Source organism: Hemiscyllium ocellatum, chromosome 33, assembly GCF_020745735.1.
Source record: "Hemiscyllium ocellatum isolate sHemOce1 chromosome 33, sHemOce1.pat.X.cur, whole genome shotgun sequence".
Classification (NCBI taxonomy): Eukaryota; Metazoa; Chordata; class Chondrichthyes; order Orectolobiformes; family Hemiscylliidae; genus Hemiscyllium; species Hemiscyllium ocellatum.
In genome coordinates, this window is record NC_083433.1 from 14,110,648 (window position 1) to 14,127,233 (window position 16,586).

Consider the following 16,586-nt stretch of genomic DNA (forward strand, 5'->3'; position numbering starts at 1 on the left):
AAAAGTGGCCTAACCAATGTCCTGTACAGTTCTGGTTACCTTTCTGTGGGAAGGATATTATTAAATTGGAAAAGGTTCAGAAAAGATTTATCAGAATTTTGCAGGGACTGGAGGGTTTGAGTTACGAAGAAATGCTGGGACAACTTGGTGGGAGGCACGGTGGGCGGCACAGTGGTTAGCACTGCTGCCTCGCAGCGCCTGAGACCCGGGTTCAATTCCCACCTCTGGCGACTGACTGTGTTTGACGTTTGTACGTTCCCCCTGTGTCTGCGTGGGTTTCCTCCGGGTGCTCCGGTTTCCTCCCACAGTCCAAAGATGTGCAGGTTAGGTGAATTGACCATGCTAAATTGCTCGTAGTGTTAGGTTAGAGATAAATGTAGGGGTATGGGTGGGTTGTGCTTCGGCAGATCGGTATGGACTTGTTGGGCCGAAGGGCCTGTTTCCACACTGTAAATAATCTAATGTAAAAACTTTTCCTGGAGTGTAGGAAGTTGAAGGGTGACCTCCGTGAGGTTCTTAAAATCGTGAGGGGCAAAGATAAAGTGAACAGCAAAGCTCTCTTCCCTCGGGTAACAGAGTTCAAAACTAGGGGGCGTATTGTTAAGGTGAGAGGAGAAAGATTTAAAAGAGATGTGAGGGGCAGCCTTTTCCACACCCAGGATGGTACATGTGGAATGAACTGCCAGAGGATGGTGGTAAATGCAGGTAACTGTTACAACATTTTAAACACATTTGGATAGGTACATGAATAGGAAAGGGTTACAGGGATATGGGCCAAACACAGGCAAATGAGACCAGTTTAATTTGGAAAATTTGGACGTTGTGGGCTAGTTGGGCTGAAGGGTCTGTTTCCATGCTGTATGACTTTGTCTCTATAACTGTTATGTCCAGCCCTTCATTTAACCATTCAGTTTGATTAATGGCAGCCTCCGGCAATGCTGCACTTCCTCCATGTTACACTCGAGTGTCAGATTTGACTTTGCCTGCTGCAGGAGGTGATGGCCTAGTGGTATTATCGCTGGGCTGTTAACCTAGTGACTCCAGTAACGTTCTGAGAATGTGGGTTTGAATCCCACCAGGGTAGATGGTGGAATTAAGAATCTAATGATGACCATGGATCTGTTGCTCATTGTTGGAAAAACCCATCTGGTTCACTAATGTATTTTAGGGAAGGAAACTGCCATCCTTACCTACATGTGACTTCAGACCCACAGCAGTGTGGTTGACTCTTAACTGTCCTTTGGGTAATTCGGGATGGACAATAAATGCTGCCTAACCAGCAATGGCCTCATCCCGTGGATGAATTAAAGAAAAGAATGAGGCTTGAATCCACAGCCACTTAATTCTAAGGGGAGATTGATATTAACTGGCACTCTGTCTGAGTAAAGGTCATTGATATGCCTTGCTACCTTCGTGGGCAGTGCAGAGTTGGAATAAGCTTGGTGGTCTGAATCTACAGAAATGATGGGGTGCAACAGATAGCATTTGGCCACTAAAAATTAGCAACACTGAAGCTATGACATCATATTTGGATTGCCCATGTGTTGTATAGAAGCTGTGAGTTGGCAGTGTCAGATATTGTTCTGCTACTTCAGCAATCATGTCAATTACACTTTGAACTTGTATTTGTATCAAAACTGATAAATACATCATTGCAAATGTTTTGTTTGTGACACAGGACTTGTCAGTAATAATGGTTATCAACATATTGATGCAATTACTCATTTGATTTCTTTCACATATACAGTAATCATTGATTAAAGTCAACCTACATAGCAACATTTATTCTTGGTTATGAGTAGTTATAATTGTCAGGAATAAATGGCAGCTACGTATCAATTTAACATTTGTTCTTATCAGTTGTATCTTTGCATCTTTCCAAAGTATCACCAGGAGCTTTCCAATTGACTGACAGGGTCTTGAGATACATCTTTGTTTTGGTTCAGCGTTTGCAATTGTAGTCTCATTTCTAATTGGAGCAGTCCCCAAGGAAAATCTGAAACAGAAAGACTTTCTTATTGGCAGTAGCTGTTGAGATTTGTGAAGTTCTTTAAATGGGTTAGCTTGCATCAGTGAGTGTTTGTGTATTTTGATGCTTTCAAGCTAACATGCTCAGCTACTCCCCACAAAAGGCTTCTATTGCTGTATCCACCTAGCCAGCAGAAACCTACACTTGACCCTTCAAACATTAGGCCTACTACAGCGATGCGCAGCCTGATTTCTTCCCTGCTCCTTCCCCGCCCCTCTCTCCAACTAGGGGTGAAGTAGACTGTTTTCCCACTGAGAAGGGAGTATGGCTTAACAGTGACCTAACTCCATCAACCCACCTTCACTCCATGTGCCTTCCTCACTCTCCAAAAAAGCTACCACTCTCTTCATTTTAAAAGACTTGATTTGATATTGGTTGTTGTTTGCAAACAAAAGAAGTATACCACAAGAGTGTTCTGAATTCCAGGCTCAGGAAAGATGCATCGAAAAGTGCAAGAGCAGCTTTTATAACAAAATAGAATTAGCTTTATTGTCACACAAACTCCAAATGAGTCCAGTGAAAAGTTTACAGTCATCACAAACGGCATTACCTTACTTACAACTTGCCTAAGTACAGATTCTTCAGTACAAGTTTTAGGGGGAAAAAAAATAGAAAAGTAAAGAAATAAAACGTTCAGCATTTCAAATCATAGGAATAAATTGGAGAAATAGAGAAGTAAAAATTTGAAAATAACTATGTGACAGCGATTTTGGAGTTGACAATGATAGTTCCAAGGATGAGCAACTTCATTTTGTGAGGATAGATTGAAGTTTAAATTGTCCTCTTTGGAAAGAAGGTCAAGAGCAGATCTACTAGAGTTTTTCAAAATCGTGAATGGGCTGGACAGTGTATATAGGGAGAAGCTTTTCCCGTTTGTGACAGGAACAAGAACACCAGGCCATTGATTTTAAAGTGATTTGGAAAAGGAACAAATTTGATGTGGGCAAAAACAGCATGTTTTCACTTGGCAAGTAGGTAGGGGTCTGGAATTCCAATGCCTGGAAATATCATGGAGACAGATTCAGTTGGGGCATTGGATGATTATATGGATAGAAACAAAGTGTATGGGGACAAAAGTACAAGATTGACACTGACCCTGGGTAATAAGGCTCAATTAGAAAGCCAGTTTTGACACAATGGGCCAAATGGCTGCCTTCAGCTGAAACACTTCTGAAGTTCTGTCAAGAATTTTCAATCTTCCCTCTTGAGCGAAATGGTGTTGGAGTTCTGTGCCCTGTCTCATCTCAGCTAGAGGAATTTTCCACTCCCCTTTTAATATCTTGCAAACCCAACATCCCTCAACCTAAATTCCAAAGAATAAATCCTGAGTTCACGTGATCTTATTGAGCAGCTCGGTGGTTAGAACTGCTGCCTCACAGTGCTGGGGACCTGGGTTCGATTCCAGCCTCGGGTAACTTTGTAAAGTCCACACAGAGTTTCTCCCTGTCTTTTGTGGCTTCCTCCCACAGTCCAAAGATTATGCGGTTTGGCCGTGCTAAATTGCTGCATAGTATGCAGGCTAAGTGGGTTAACCATGGGAAATGTAAAGTTATAGGGAGAGAATAGGGGTGTGTGTCTGGGTGGGAGGTTCTTTAACAGCTCAGTATGGTCTCAATGGGCTGAACTGCTTCCACACTGCAGGGATTCTATGATTCTTTCCTTTGTAATCTGACCCTTGGAACCCAGGTAGGATTAGAGTACGTGGGTTCAAGTATCAAAGATGTATTAATGTCACTTTAGCAAATACACAACCCTCTTAAGGAGTGACATCTGCTAAGAGCTACTCCAGTTAAGATCCAACTGTGACCTTGCATCATTCAAGCATGACATCTACCACCCACCTGCTAGATACTCACAAAAAGGTGCAGATGTGCAAAACAAAAAAAAGCAAGGATAGAGGGAGGAAAGCCATTTTCACTCCCTGTTTAGGGTCTGGAATACACTGCACTGCCTGGTGGAGGCAGGTTCATCTCATCCATTAAAGGGGGTACAGGATGAGGGGTGTTGGCTCAGTGGTTAGCACAGCTGCCTCTGAGTGTCAGGGACTTGGGTTCGATTCCAACCTCTGGTGTCTGTCAGTGTAAAGTTTGCACTTTTGTCATGTGTCTGCGTGGACTTCCTTCCCACTGTTCAAAGGTGTGCAGGTTTCAGTGAATTGGCCATGGGAAATATAGGGTTACAGGGATGGAGGGGGGAGGGAGTTGTCTGGGTGGGGAATGCTCTTGAGAGGGTCAGCGTGGCCTCGATGGGCCAACTAGTCTGCTTCCGCACTGCAGGGTTTCTGTGATTATTTGGATGGAAATAATGTGCAAGGATATGTACAAGTAGGAGACTGGCGCTAGTTGGCAAAGCGTGCTTTAACCATTGGGCATGATGGACTGAATGGCACGTTTCTGTGCCGTGAAGGTTCTGTGAGGCAAAGACCAACGTTCCAGCAGCTCTTTCGATGATTGATTGATTGATTGCTCCCTGCCTTCTCAATCCTTTAATAATCCAGTGCGTCCGGACCGTCCAAACTCTCTGCACCACCTTTGACCATTCAGAAAGAATTCTGTTCCGGAGAACTCCTGGGAAGACCCTGGTGCCAATCATTGTCTACTCCTTGTTTACTCTCCCAATACCGGCCCCACCTCCTCCCCGTCTCGACCACTGAGTAACGCTCAGGGAAATCCGTTCCGTAGAATTGAAAATTTAATGGGTACAGATAATTACTGGCATCTTGCTCACCTTGGTCATTGCTTGGCTGCCAATAAAACAGGGACACCACAGTGGTAATTTCTAAACTGGATTTTTAAAAGCAGCTTCTCTCTCTGCCAGACAACCAGTAATCGGCCTCCTGACTGTTGTTTTGCTGCAATGAGAAGGATGAGATAGGAGCCACAGACTCTTTACTGCCAATAATAACGTAGTTCTCAACTAAATATGAAAAAATAATAGCCTTGCAAGGTAGCAGATACACGGGAACACCACCACCCATATGTTCTGTTCATCCATCCCAACCTGGAAATGTATCTCCATTCCTTTGAGTGTCACTGGGTCAATATTGTGGACCTCTTCCCTAATGGTGTAGGTCCAACCACACCCCATAGACATCAGCGGTTCCAGGTAGTACCTAGCACCACCTTCCCAGTACAGTTCGGGGTGGGGTATAAATGCTAGGCCAGCCATTAACCCTCCCCACAGCCCAAGAACAAAGGGCATCTCTGCCCAGGCAATAAATGCCAGCAACACCCACATCTTACAAATGACTAAAGAAAATAAAAAGAGATTTCACTGTGAATAATTATAATTAATTGCAAAATCCAGTTCTATTTAATTTACAGAAAAGTGAGAAGCTATTGCACCGTGCGGTTTGTATCCAGGTCCACGGATTATCAGTTGTCAGATTGAGTTAATTAACTGGAGGCTTTGGATATCTGAGAAACAGTAGCCTAACAATGTATGCCCCTTGAACCAAAATCAAATTGCTGGGAAAACTCAGCAGGTCTGGCGGCATTTGTGGAGAGAAAGCAGAGTTAACGTTTCGGGTCCAGTGACCCTTCAGAAGGTTCTGAGAAAGGGTCTCTGGACTTGAAACATATTAACTCTGCTTTCTCTCAGATGCCAGACCTGCTGAGTTTCTCTAGTAATTTCTGGTTTTGTTTTAGGTTGTCGGCATCTGTAGTTCTTTGTTTTATTCAAAGTGTGTTTCCTTTGCCTTTCTGGTGGCTTATTTGTCCCTTTTGAGGGGCCAGACGGTTTCACCCATCTGTATGGCAACCCATCTGATTACTTCGGTACTACATCAAAGAGTGACCCTGGATAATGAAGTCGGACGGTACCTGGGCTGCAAGACATAAGGTTTCCCCAAATCTAATCTGAATTCTCATCAGATCATAGTGCAGTGATCAAACAGAAGAATGCTAATGCATTATAAGCTGTTCAGAGAAGATTTACTAGACTTAATACCTGGAATGGGTGGATTACTATATGAGGAGAAAGTGAGGACTGCAGATGCTGGAGATCAGAGCTGAAAAATGCGCTTTTCCAGCAACGCAGCAGGTCAGGCAGCATCCAAGGAGCAGGAGGATCGACGTTTCAGGCCCGAAACATTGATTCTCCTGCTCCTTGGATGCTGCCTGACCTGCTGCGCTTTTCCAGCTACACGTTTTTCAGATTGCTGTATGAGGAAAGATTAGATCTCTCTTCGCTGGAGTTTAGAAGAATCCAATGTTATTTAATTGAAACATACAAGATCCTGAGGGGACTTGACCTGGTGAATGTCCAAAGGACTTAGGACTGAGTTGAGGAGGAAATTCTTCACCCAAAGGCAAATCTATGGGATTCAGATTGCAAGTTTGCTCACTGAGCTAGAAGGTCTGTTTTCAGATGTTTTGTTACCATGCTTGGTAACATCATCAGTGAGCCTCTGGTGAAGTACTGGTGTTATGTCCCGCTTTCTATTTATGTCTTGATCTGTTACGGTGGGGAATATAACTTCCGATTCTTTTTCTCCGTGGTTAGAAAATGGTGTCCAAATCAATGTGTTTATTGATGGCATTCCAGTTTGAATGTCCAGCCTCCAGGAATCCCCGTGCATATCTCTGTTTGGGCCCATCTTAGGATGGATGTGTTGTCCCAGTCGAAGTAGTGCCCTCCTTTTGTTTCTGTGTAAGGATGTGAGTGATAGTGGGTCATGTCTTTTGGTAACTGGTGTATCCTTACACAGAGACAAAGAAGGGCACCACTTTGTCTGGGACAACACATCCAACTTAGGACAGGCTAAACAGAGACGTGCACAGGGATTCCTCGAGTCTTGGCATTCAAATTGGAGCTCCATTAACAAGCACATCGATCTGGATCCCGTTTACCAACCTCTCAGAAAAAGAACAGGAAATGATATAGCCCACCATAACAAACCAAGACACACACACAGAAAATGGGCAGAACGCCAGTGCTTCACCAGAGGCTCACTCATGACATTATCTAGTGTGGTGACAAAACGTCATAGAGTCATAGATGTAAGCATGGAACCAAACACTACTTCGGTCCAACCCAACCCAATCTAGTCCCACCTGCCAGCACCCGGCCCATATCCCTCCAAACCCTTCCTATTCATGTATACCCATCCAAATGCGTCTTAAATGTTGTAATTGTACCAGCCTCCACCACTTCCTCTGGCAGCTCATTCCATACTCGTACCACCCTCTCTGTGAAAGCATTGCTCCTTAGATCTCTTTTATATCATTCCCATCTCATCCTAAACCTATGCCCTCCAGTTCTGGACTCCCTGACCCCAGGGAAAAGACTTTGCCTATTTACCCTATCCATGCCCCTCATGTCTTCCAGCTCAGCAAGCAAACTTGCAACCTGAACCTCAACCTGAGCTACAAATCTTCTCAAAAATCCCAATCTAAGGAATTCCCTGCCCAATGAAGGAGTTGAGGCTACCCCTTTTGAATGTTTTGAAGACGAAGAGAGGCTTTAGAACAGTAAAGGCATTAAAGGTTATGGTGAGCTGGCAGGTAAGTGGAGCTAAGTCTACGAAAAAATCTTATTGAATGGAGGAGCAGGCCCAAGGGGATAGGTGGCTTACTCCTGCTTCTATTTTTTCATATTATTAGATTACTTAGTGTGGAAACAGGCCCTTCAGCCCAACAAGTCCACACCACCCGCCAAAGCGCAACCCACCCAGACCCATTCCCCTACGTTTACCCCTTCACCTAACACTACAGGCAATTTAGCATGGCCAATTCACCCAACCTGCACATCTTTGGACTGTGGGAGGAAACCGGAGCACCCAGAGGAAATCCACACAGACACTAGGAGAATGTGCAAACTCCACACAATGTCACCTCAGGTGGGAATTGAACCCTGGTCTCTGGCGCTGTGAGGCAGCAGTGCTAACCACTGTGCCATATTTGTTATGATGTTTCCTTGTACAGGTGAACCTAGAATGAGGGCGTCATTGGGTCGTCCATTTTAGACAGAGATGAAACATTTTTCTCTTGGAGGTTCGAGAGTCCCTTCCTGAAAAAGAAGTGGATGTTAAATCTTTAACGATGTTTCAAGGTGCAGGTAGGTAGATTCGTGATGTCCCGAGGGGATGAAAGATTAGCAGAGATATGCAGGAATGTAGAGTTGAGGTTAAAGTCAGGTCAGCCGTGACAGTATTGAATTGTGGAAGAGGCCAAATGGGCCTACTTTTTGTTCGTGGTTAGTGTTTTTTTTAATATAAGAATCAGCAGAGTAGGGACCTGACCAGTCTTAGCTGTGTTTGAGCGGTCTGTGCACATTGTGTTAACTTAAAGGCCGTGTGAGCAGGACTGGGACAATTCAGTGGCCATGGAATTGCACCCTCGAGAGAGAGAGAGAGAGAGAGGCTGAGGGAGGGAGCTAGGATGAGTATTGGGGATGAAAGTGGGGTGTAGTATGGCCTGTTTAGGAAATCTGCTGAATCATTCAGCCGTTGGTATGTGGTTTAGAGTGACCTTGTATTAATTTCAGATAAACACTGTTTTTGTTCTGCTTTTTCTTGTGTTGGCAGTTAGGAATGTGCAGTATATTTTTAGAACACTGCATTTCTGCTTTCTGCCCTTGCCTGAACAATCTTCAGGAATGCACTTGCTTCTTCAGGTCAGAGACTAACGCCAGGATTGGCACTGGGCAACCAGATGAGACGAGAACCCAACATGTTTTCACTAGGTTACAGTAGCTCAGTGGTTAGCACTGCTGCCTCACAGAGCCAGGGACCTGAGTTTGATTCTAGCCTCGGGTGGCTTGGTACATGGATGGGATAGATGTGGAGGGATATGGATCAAATGCAAATGGGGCTAGTTTAATTGTGAAAACTGGGCGGTATGGGGAAGTTGGGCTGAATGACCTGTTTCCATGTTGTAAACCTCTGACTGTGCAAACTCCACACAGATAGACATTCTCCACATGTCTGTGTGAGTTTCCTCCAGGTGTTCTCGTAATGTCATAGAGATGTACAGCACAGAAACAGACCCTTTGGTCCAACTCGTCCATGCCGACCAGATATCCCAGTCCAATCTAGTCCCACCTGCCAGCACCCGGCCCATATCCCTCCAAACCCTTCCTATTCATATACCCATCCAAATGCCTCTTAAATGTTGCAATTGTACCAGCCTCCACCACTCCCTCTGGCAACTCATTCCATACCTGTACCACCCTCTGTGTGAAAAAGCTGCCCCATAGGTCTCCTTTATATCTTTCCCCTCTCACCCTAAACCTATGCCCTCTAGTTCTCGATTCCCTGACCCCAGGGAAAAGATTTTGCCTATTGACCCTTTCCATGCCCCTCATAATTTTGTAAACCTCTCTAAGGTCACTCCTCAGCCTCCGACACTCCAGGGAAAACAGCCCCAGCCTGTTCAGCCTCTCCTTATAGCTCAAATCCTCCAACTCTGGCAACATCCTTGTAAATCTTTTCTGAACCCTTTCAAGTTACATAACATCTTTCCGATAGGAAGGAGACCAGAATTGCACGCAATATTCCAACAGTGGCCTAACCAACAGCTGCAACATGACCTCCCAACTCCTGTACTCAATGCTCTGTCCAATATAAGAAAGCATACCAAACACCGCCTACACTACCAGAGACTCCACTTTCAAGGAGCTATGAGCCTGCACTCCAAGGTCTCCTTGTTCAGCAACACTCCCTAGGACCTTACCATTTAAGTGTATAAGTCCTGCTAAGATTTTGTCTCCTCTCTGTCCAAAGGTGTGTAGGTTAGGTGGATTGGCATGAGAAATTGCCCCATAGTGTACAGAAATGTGTAGGTTAAGGGGATGGGTCTATTCACTCTGGTTTTTATAATACCTCAGGATATCATAAACCCTTTTAGCCACCAGTGAAGTCCTTTTGAAATGTAGCCCCTGTTGTAATGTTGGAGACTGGGCAACAGTCAACTTGCACACGGCAAATCCCACAAGTGGCCAATTGATGATGAGCAGATGATGCAAATTTTTCTGGTGATACAAAAGATAGATATTGACTGCATATTGGGAATTCACTCTTCTTCAGAGTAATGTCATGGGATCTATCATGACCTCCTAATAAAAGCCACCTCCTACCCTTTATTCACATCATCGGATAGCTAGCATCTCTGACAGTGCGGCACTCCCTCAATGTTGCGCTGGTAACCTCTGGAGTGAGATCTTGAACGCAGAACCTCGTGGCCTGAGGTATGAATGCCACACACTGCCAGGAGTGGTTTTTAAAAACAGTAAAATGTATCACCTTCAAACTGGCATTGAACTTTATCTGCACTCTGTGTTCCAATTATCCCCAAATGTAATTCTGGTTCACTTAAATACAAACCTAAATTTTCATTTAGGTTCTTGAACTAAGACTGCTGCTATAAGCTACCAGATGGCAGAGAGGGAGGAATGTTCCATCAGCAATTGTTCAGTTATAGTTTTATCCCTGGATAGCAAGCTGAAAGTTTTGACCTTGTGTTCAGTCTTGTCTTTGTATATGTAGTGTTGTGAAGATTAGTATGTATGGTGTACCCTCAGTGTGCTTCAAAAGGCTGCAAAGCTAGTTCAATAATTTTTTTTAAAAGCCCAAGAAGTGTTGGGGAAACTCAGCAAGTCTGACAGCATCCGTGAGGAGAGAGGGAGTTAACATTTCCAAGTCTGGTATGATCCTTTTTCAGAATTTTTGAAAGGGGCTGGAAATTGGTGGCTAAAGGGCGGGGTGGAGGAGGAGGAGGAGGAGGAGGAGCAGCAAGTGGAACATTTTGAGGTTTGCCAGAGCAAAAGACAAAGGCAACACTAATGATGGTAAAGGAGACATAGCGATTGTAAAATTGGTGTAAATGAAGGTGTGCAAGGAGAATTGGAGGAATTCATCAGGTCTGCTTCCAATTTCTATCCATCTCTCACCTTCACCTGGTCTAACTCTGATTCTTCCTCACCTTGAATTCACCATTTCCATTTCTGGGCATTAGCTACCCACCAATACCAATCAGAAATGCATTGATTTCCACAGTTACCTTGACAACCTTCCCTCGCACCCTGCTTCCTACAAGGATTCCATTCCATTTTCCCAGTTTCTCCAACTCCGTTGCATCTTCCATCTTCCACCAGACTGCCTCCAATATGACCTTTTTCTCAACCAAGAATTGCCCCGTCCTCGTCAGGATTGACAGGATCCTCAACTGTGCCTGACTCCCCCCTCTCACTTTTGCCCCTACCTCTTCCTCCTGTCTCCAAGAACATCAATGGGGTTCCACGTTTGCTCCACCTCACCAGTCTCCATGTTCAAAGGATCATCCTCTGCTGTTTCTACCGCCTCCAACAGATGTCAATACCAAATGCACCTTCCCCTCTCCTCCTCCATGGTCAACGTTCTACAGAGACTGTTCCCTTCAAGAGCACCCTATTAGACTCCTCCATCACACCAAACACTTCCTCATGGCATTTCCCATGTCACCACAGAAGATGCAATGCTTGTGGGTCTATATATACATCATATGGACTGACGTGGTTCAAGAAGGCAGCTTAACACCACTACCTTTAGGGACAGCTAGCGATTGGCACTAAATGCTAGTTTAGCCCGTGACGCCCACGTCCAACAAGTCAATTACAAGGATAGGCTTTGGTGACCAACTGGTGTCGACTTTCGCTTATTCAAAACGCCATTGGTGCAGAAAGGTAGTAGATGTTTATTGAGGGTATACCCCTTCAGCAGAGGGATAGAATCCCTACAGTGTGGAAATAAGCCATTCAGCCCAACAAGTCCCCACCGAGCCTCGAAGCAGTAATCCACTTAGACCCATTCTCCCCACCCTATTGATCTCCATTTACCCCAGACTAATGCACCTAACCTTCACATCTCTGAACACTATGGGGCAACTTACATGGCCAATTCACCTAACCACCATATCTCTGGACTGTAGGAGGAAACCAGAGCACTGAGGAAACCCACGCAGAGACAGGGAGAATGTGCAAACTCCACGTAGACAGTCACGCAAAGCTGGAATCGAACCTGGGTCCCTGGCACAGTGAGGCAGCAGTGGTAACCACTGAGGCTCATCAGGAAGATAGGAACACATCCCTTCAGTTATATTAGCAATGGGCAACCATTATTCATTACTGTGTGCAGTCAGCACTGGCTAATGCTTATATGTAAAGTTTGTTTTGAATTTTCCATTGCCACTTCCTCTTCATTGTTGAATTTGCCCTGTTTATATTGTTGAACCAGTTTGCTGATGTGTAACTGCATAGAGGTTACATGTGTGCATTTTCTTAAAAGACAGCAGCATGCTGTGAAGTACAGAAGGAAAATCTGGTAATACTAGGAAATGAACTTCCTTGTCTAACTGGAGATCCACTTTGAAGTATTTCAGACGGGTTGCTCCAACATGTGTCATTTACCATTTCTGCCCCAGCCTTTACCTGAGCCTGCATGAACAGGCTTCAAGCCCGGCCTACCACGGTCATTATAGCGAACCTGCAGCAGGAATTGTGGGCAGAGGAAGCGCTCCAATGATACCCTCACTGGGCAAAAGGTGGCATCCCCACAGATACCTGTGAATCACTGGCCCATGGCTCCCTAAAGTGGAAGGGGACCATCCAGGAAGTTGTCGAGATGTTGGGGAGAGGATGTGGAAGCCAGGCAAAAACAACGTCAGGAGCACGCTGTCACACCATCTCCCCACCCACCCCTTCCCATGACCACCTGCTGCCTCAAGTGAGACGGCATCTGCAGTAACTCCATCGGTCTGCGCAACCACCTACGGACTCCCCCGAGACTGGAAGAGATTTATACTCTTAGTGAGGGACCACCAATGAATGAATGTGATGTTTTATGTTCTGTTAGCATGAGCCTCTTGTCCCAGAGGTGCATGGCCTCTCTGTGTGAGAGAAATGGATTCAGGTGGCACGGTGGCTAGCTCTACTGCCTCAGCGCCAGGGATCCGGCTTTGACTCCAGCCTTGGGTGACTGTCTGTGAAGTTTGCATATTCTCCAAGTGTCTGCGTGGGTTTCCTCTGGGTGCTCCGGTTTCCTCCCTAAATGCAAAGATGTGCCGGTCAGGGTGAATTGGCCATGCTAAATTGCCCGTAGTGTTAGGTGCATTAGTCCGAGGGGAATGGGTCTGGGTGGGTTACTCTTCAGAGGGTCAGTGTGGACATGTTTCCATACTGTAGGGATTCTAATCTAATCTGTGCTTCTCATCACCGTTTTTGGAGACCACCCTGGAACTGTCCGACATGCAACTCCTGGATGGGGCCAGGCCTCCTCCCCGAGCAGGGACAGGAAACAGTTCTGTACCTGTGCTACTGTTCAGAAAGCATTCAGCTTGCATTCGAGACACAAGAACAGGAAGCGGATGTTGACCCCAGCCCCATCCATTACAAAGTCACGGCTGACCTGTAACCCAACTCCATATTCCTTCAGAGCTTTTGGTAAACCTATCCAATAAACTTTAATTTTTAAAGTAAAGAATTGATCGGGTATCACTTGCCATTTGCAGAGCCTGTACCAAATGCTTTTAGATGAGCTACAGTGTGGAAACAGGCCCTTCGACCCAACAAGTCCACACCGACCCTCCGAAGAGCAACCCATCCAGACCCATTCCCCTACATCTACCCCTTCACCTAACACTATGGGCAATTTAGCATGGCCAATTCACCTAACCTGCACATCTTTGGACTGTGGGATGAAACTGCAGCACCCGGAGGAAACCCACACAGACACCGGGAGAATGTGCAAACTCCACACAGACAGCCACCCGAGGCAGGAGTTGAACCCAGGTCCCTGGTGCTATGAGGCAGCAGGGCTAACCACTGTGCCACCGTGCTGCCCTTGTCGTTCCTCTCCTTTTAACCAGTTGCCACCATGCAATAAATCATATCTTGTTGTCTACAAGAAACACTTCGAGTCATAGAGATGTACAGCATGGAAACACACCCATCGGTCCAACCTGTCCATGCCGACCAGATATCCCAACCCAGTCTAGTCCCACCTGCCAGCACCTGGACCATATCCCTCCAAACCCTTCCTGTTCATTTGCCCATCCAAATGTCTTTTAAATGCTGTCATTGTACCAGCTTCCACCACTTCTTCTGGGAGCTCATTCCATACACGTACCACCCTCTTTGTGAAAACGTTGCCCCTTAGGTCTCTTTTATATCTTTCCCCTCTCACCCTAAACCTATGCCCTCTAGTTCAAGTCCCCCCGACCCCAGAGAAAAGACTTTGCCTATTTATCCTATCCATGCCCCTCATAATTTTGTAAACCTCTGTAAGGTCACCCCTCAGCCTTCGACGCTCCAGGGAAAACAGCCCCAGCATGTTCAGCCTCTCCCTGTAGCTCAGATCCTCCAACCCTGGCAACATCCTTGTAAATCTTTTCTGAATCCTTTCAAGTTTCACAACATCTTTCCGATAGGAAGGAGACCAGAATTGCACGCAATATTCCAATAGTGGCCTGACCAATGTTGCGGCTGTACAGGACATGACCTCCCAACTCCTGTACTCAATACTCTGACCAATAAAGGAAAGCATACCAAACGCCGCCTTGACTATGCTATCTACCTGTGACTCCACTTTCAAGGAGCTATGAATCTGCACTCCAAGGTCTCTTTGTTCAGCAACACTCCTGAGGACCTTACCATTAAGTGTATAAGTCCTGCAAAGATTTGCTTTCGCAAAATGCAGCACCTCGCATTTATCTGAATTAAACTCCATCTGCCACTTCTCAGCCCATTTGCCATCTGATCTAGATCCTGTTGTAATCTGCGGTAACCCTCTTCGCTATCCACTACACCTCCAATTTTGGTGTCATCTACAAACCTACGAACTGTACCTCTTATGTTTGCATCTAATTCATTTATGTAGATGACAACAAAAAGTAGAGGATCCAGCACCGATCCTTGTGGCACTCCACTGGTCACAGGCCTCCAGTCTGAAATGCAACCCTCCACCACTCACCCTCTGTCTTCTACCTTTGGCTAGTTCTCCCTGTATTCCATGAGATCTAACCTTGCTAATCAGTCTCCCATGGGGAACTTTGTCGAATGCCTTACTGAAGTCCACATATATGACTTCTGCCCTCATCAATCTTCTTTGTTACTTCTTCAAAAAACTCAATCAAGTTTGTGAGACAAGATTTCCTACTCTCAAGGTCATGTTGACTATCCCGAATCAGTCCTTGCCTTTCCAAATACATGTACATCCTGTCCCTCAGGATTCCCACCACTGAGGTCAGGCTCACCAGTCTATAGTTCCCTGACTTGTCTTTACCGCCCTTCTTAAACAGTGGCACCACATTTGCCAACCTCCAGTCTTCCAGCACCTCACCTGTGACTATTGATGATATAAATATCTCAGCAAGAGGCCCAGCAATCACTTCTCTAGCTTCTCACAGAGTTCTCAGGTACACCTGATCAGGTCCTGGGGATTTATCCACCTTTAACCGTTTCAAGACATTGAGCACTTCCTCCTCTGTAATCTGGGCATTTTACAAGATGTTACCATCTATTTCCCTACAGTCTATATCTTCCATATCCTTTTCCACAGTAAATACTGATGCAAGATATTCATTTAGTATCTCCCCCATTTTCTGTGGCTCCACACAAAGGCCTCCTTGCTGATCGTTAAGGGGCCCTATTCTCTCCCTAGTTACCCTTTTGTCCTTTAATATTTTTGTAAAAACTCTTTGGATTCTCCTTAATTCTATTTGCCAAAGCTATCTCATGTCACCTTTTTGCCCTCCTGATTTCCCTCTTAAGTATACTCCTACTTCCTGTATACTTTTCCAAGGATTCCCTCCATCTATCCTGTCTATCCTTACATATGCTTCCTTCTTTTTCTTAACCAAACCTTCAATTTCTTTAGCCATCCAGCATTCCCTGTACCTACCAGCCTTCCCTTTCACCCTGACAGGCATATACTTTCTCTGGATTTTTGTTATCTCATTTCTGAAGGATTCCCATTTTCCAGCTGTCTCTTCACCTACAAACATCTGCCTCCAATCAGCTTTTGAAAGTTTTTGCCTAATACTGTCAAAATTGGTCTTTCTCCAATTTAGAACTTTAGCTTTTAGATCTGGTCTATCCTTTTCCATCACTATTTTAAAACAAATAGAATTATGGTCGCTGGTCCCAAAGTGCTCCCCCACTGACACCTCAGTCACCTGCCCTGCCTTATTTCCCAAGAGTAGGTCAAATTTTGCACCTTCTCTAGTAGGTACATCCACATATTGAATCAGAAATTGTCTTGTATGCACTTAAGAAATTCCGCTCCAACTAAACCTTTTAACACTGTGGCAGTCCCAAGCGATGTTTGTAAAGTTAATATCCTCTACCATGACTACCCTATTATTCTTAGATAGCTGAGATCTCCTTACAAGTTTGTTTTGCAATTTCCCTCTGACTATTAGGGGTCTATAATACAATCCCAATAAGGTGATCATCCCTTTCTTATTTCTCAGTTCCACCCAAATAACTTCCCTGGATGTATTTCTGGGAATATCCTCCCTCAGCACAGCTGTAACGCTTTCCCTTATTAAAAATGCCACTCCCCCATCTCTCTCGCCTCCCTTTC

The 16,586-nt window shown here is 45.2% G+C and overlaps 1 protein-coding gene across 5 annotated transcripts in view; it reads left to right on the forward strand.

Moving 5' to 3' along the window:
• LOC132831310 (transcription factor MafK-like) overlaps positions 1–16,586 on the forward strand; it is a 59,261-nt gene that overhangs the window by 14,142 nt on the left and 28,533 nt on the right. The window contains exon 1 of one of the 5 annotated variants that reach the window (XM_060849374.1): positions 8,007–8,086. The exons of the other annotated variants lie outside the window; for them this stretch is intronic. The gene's annotated coding sequence lies outside the window, so the exon portion shown is untranslated. Of the gene's footprint in view, positions 1–8,006; positions 8,087–16,586 lie in introns of those variants that run through there. 5 annotated transcript variants of the gene reach the window in all.